The sequence below is a fragment of the Prionailurus bengalensis genome, chromosome A1 (assembly GCF_016509475.1).
Source record: "Prionailurus bengalensis isolate Pbe53 chromosome A1, Fcat_Pben_1.1_paternal_pri, whole genome shotgun sequence".
NCBI classification, from domain to species: domain Eukaryota; kingdom Metazoa; phylum Chordata; class Mammalia; order Carnivora; family Felidae; genus Prionailurus; species Prionailurus bengalensis.
Window position 1 is genome coordinate 181556558 of NC_057343.1, and position 3443 is coordinate 181560000.

Consider the following 3443-nt stretch of genomic DNA (forward strand, 5'->3'; position numbering starts at 1 on the left):
CATTTTGAGGTGGAAAAAAGAATATACATATAAGTTTATACATCCATTCACTGCATATTTACAATACACTGCCTATCCCTGGTAGGACCATGGAAGAAACTGGCAAGCTGGACTGTCTTTAGGGAGGGAACTGGCAGGTGGGGGCAGACGTGTGGAGAGTTCTGGTTACTGTAGTGAGGTGTCTTGAGAGCACACACTGGGTTTAATCGTAGGTCTACCACTTATCAGCTGTGTGATGTCTGAGCCAGTTTCCTCCATGGTAAAATGGGAATGATCATAACAGTACCTACCTCATGGGGTTGCTATGGGGATAAATGAGTTAAAAATAGGTGAATGTTTATTAGAAGAGTGCCTAGGCCTACAGTGAGTGGAAGGATGTGCTACTGACGCTCTTCTGTACCCTTTGGATTTCGTGTAGTGTGTAATAATTAGCTATTAGTGCAACGCAACTGTTACAGGCAAGAAATGATTTCGGGGTAAATAACCTGACTTTCCCCCCAAAGAACGTAAATACTGTGTGTGTGTGTGTGTGTGTGTGTGTGTGTGTGTGTGTGTGTGTTAGCAATCCCAATCACTTCTGCTTCTTCATGCTGAAGGGTGGAGTGTGTGTATTTGTCAGGGAGTGCACTGGGCTGGATCAAAGAGGTGTCTGCAACCTGGCACTGCAAAGAACAGCCTTCAGTACTCCTGTCCCACCCAGAATCTTCTTTCGTCCTGGTCAGGAGTGACAAAGAAGGGAGTGAGCACACTTCTGGGGCAGACATCTGATCTCATTCATTCATTCCACAAATATTTATCGAAGACCCACTCTGTCACACCCAACAACAAAATGCGCGGCAAACAGGGTCCCTGCTTTAAGATCTTACGTTTTAGAGGGAAGAGACAGATGAGGAGATGTGACAAGATTACTGCAGAGTGCTCTGAACAAACTAATTGGGTCATTGTGTCAGAAAGTGACGTGTGTGTGGGGGGGGTAAGTTGCATAGGGTGGCCCAGGATCAGGGGGAGAGGTCTTTCTGAGGGGTGAGGCTTGAACTGGGAGCAGGATAGTGATAAAGAGAGAGCCATATGAAGACAGGATGATGACGTGGAGGAACAGTGGACTGGGCAGAAGGAACTAGAACTGTAAATACAGAATACAGAAAAGAAGTGTGAGAATACAGAGAAGAGTGGTCAAAGAATGGTAAGAGAATGGTTAAGGTGGCTGGAGTCTGATTAGCAGGTGGACAGTTAACTGGACAAACCTTATTAGCCTTTGTGGATGCAGGAAGCACAAACATAGCCACTGTGTACATTGAAAAAGGTTTACAGTCAAAGGCAACCATTGGTTTTACGAAATGGTTGGAGCCAGTCTTTTCTCAGGCTAGTGTCCTAATCATGCCACCTTTCTCCACACCCCCTTGCAGAGAAACCACAGGATTTCCTGGCTTCACTCTTCAAAACCGAATGTTCAAATTCCCTTCAAGTGGGGCCACGTGTGACCACAGTGCCATGAAACAGAAACCAGAGCTGAAACACAAAAGACATTTCGGAGCCGGCTGACAGCGTTTGCATCCCTGCTCTGGTCATTTGTTATCTGAGAGACCCAAAGCAGATCTTTCCACATTGCTGAAATCATGTTTCCTGAAGGTTTTGGAGAACACACATGCATAATTCTGAGGGAAATGTCTTAATCTATTCTGCAGTTCTTTGCCAGGCAAACGATGGGATGTATTGGTGGGGTGCCGGTGAACGGTTTAGAGAATTCAGTGCCATGGCTGACAGAAGGCCTCCTGCAAATGCTCCATCAGCTGGACCAGCAACACTGAGGCATACTGCTCGGGTAGGAGGATTTGCTCCACACAGTCTTCCCCACACACAAGGAGGGCGCCAGGAGCTCGGCTTTAGGGAAGATGATGCCACGGGTGTGTGCAGGGCTGACTGAGCTTTGAAGGTGTGACTGAGTGAAAAAATCCCACTGCAGGACCTTCGTGTTTTTCTTAGCACTCTTGACTTGGTTCACCAGACAGACTACAACTACCATGAGGACAGAGGATTCAAACCCCATCGCTTCTTGGCCTTTTGGCTGAGATCAAGCGCGGATTCAAACCCCAGGTCTACCCCGTTTCCCCACTTTTTCTATCTGCTTCTCTCTGCAGGGGTGGTCCCAGAAATGTGAACCATGGCTACAGAAAGCTTTGGCAAGAGAAAATCTAGTTTCTGACCTTCAAGTGGAAAGTGTAGAAGAAGGGCTCTGATTTGCCCAGCTGGGGTGCCATGCCTATCTTTGCTCTAAGAGTGATAGCCAATGGGATGGATCACTCTTGACTGTCCAGCTTGGGTCATCTGCTCCACTGCTGCAGCCAGTGCCCTTAACAGAAGACCAGGGCCAACAAGGACAGCATTTTGAAGCTCTGAGCTGTGCAGGGAGGAGGGGCCACAGGAGCAGTGGGACACAATTCTTATGCTGGACCTGTTGTGATTGGTCAGGGACAGCACTGATACTCCTTTGAAGACACTGCAAAACCAACCTTCAACGCGTGGAGTGGAGTTTCACAGCAGAAGAGAGAATGCACAGATGGCCGGTGTGTTTAGAGAGTGCAGTCCTGGGGGTGGGGGGAGGCCCTGGGTTGATGGTGAGACACTGGAGTGGATAGTTGGAAAGGAGGGCCTGGACACATGTGGGGAATAATGGTGAATTCTACACCATTATAGGTTCCTCCAATGTAAGAAATATTCAGCTAACAAATATTAGCTGAAATATTAGGGGAAAAGCCTCCACAGCCAAGTGAAGGGGACTTGACTCCCTCTGTCACCCTCTCCCCAGTGGCCTAGAGAAGGTCATGCATATTAGTGTCACCTAAGTGACTTTCTCATGGGATTCAGGGCCACACCATTTTGCCTCTGTCTCTGCCTGAGCTCCATTCACATTTACGGGTAGGTCCCTCAAACTTTAGTGTGCATATGAGCATGGATAAAAGAAGGTCTCTGGGCCCATCCCAGTTGAGAAAGGGTGGTGGGCCAGTGGGTCTGGGATGGGGTTCAGGCATCTGTATTTTTAACAAGCTGCCCAAAGTGATTCTGATGTGGTTGGTGGTGCCATGTACCTGGAGGAAGGTTGCACAGGATAATGTCAGAAAAAGGAAGAGGGGATTGGCTACTTGTCTGTTAAAGGCTGATGTCCCATTATCTGCAACAGCCCTGGCTGAGCAGTCCTTTTAATCTAATGATAGAATGAGTGGTGGTTCTGGCAAAAGAAAAACCAAGAAAAACCGTCTCCTGCACAGGGGGATGGGCAGGAGGAAATGGTTAGGAAGGGGCAGGTCAAAAATTAGGGAAACACAGATGCAGTGAGGGGAGGGAGAGAAAAGAGAGAGAGAGAAAATTCGTTCAGAAAGGCCACTTTATTGATGGAGATAAAACTGAAAGGAGCTTTCCATAGCCCTCCCTCACTCACTTCAGTG

The 3443-nt window shown here is 47.8% G+C and overlaps 1 protein-coding gene across 3 annotated transcripts in view; it reads right to left on the reverse strand.

Moving 5' to 3' along the window:
- Positions 1-3364: 3364 nt before the first annotated feature.
- Positions 3365-3443, reverse strand: part of WWC1 (WW and C2 domain containing 1) — a 155180-nt gene continuing 155101 nt past the window's right edge. For all 3 annotated transcript variants that reach the window (XM_043596305.1, XM_043596319.1, XM_043596312.1), the window contains one exon: positions 3365-3443. This exon is cut by the window's right edge and continues 707 nt beyond it. The gene's annotated coding sequence lies outside the window, so the exon portion shown is untranslated.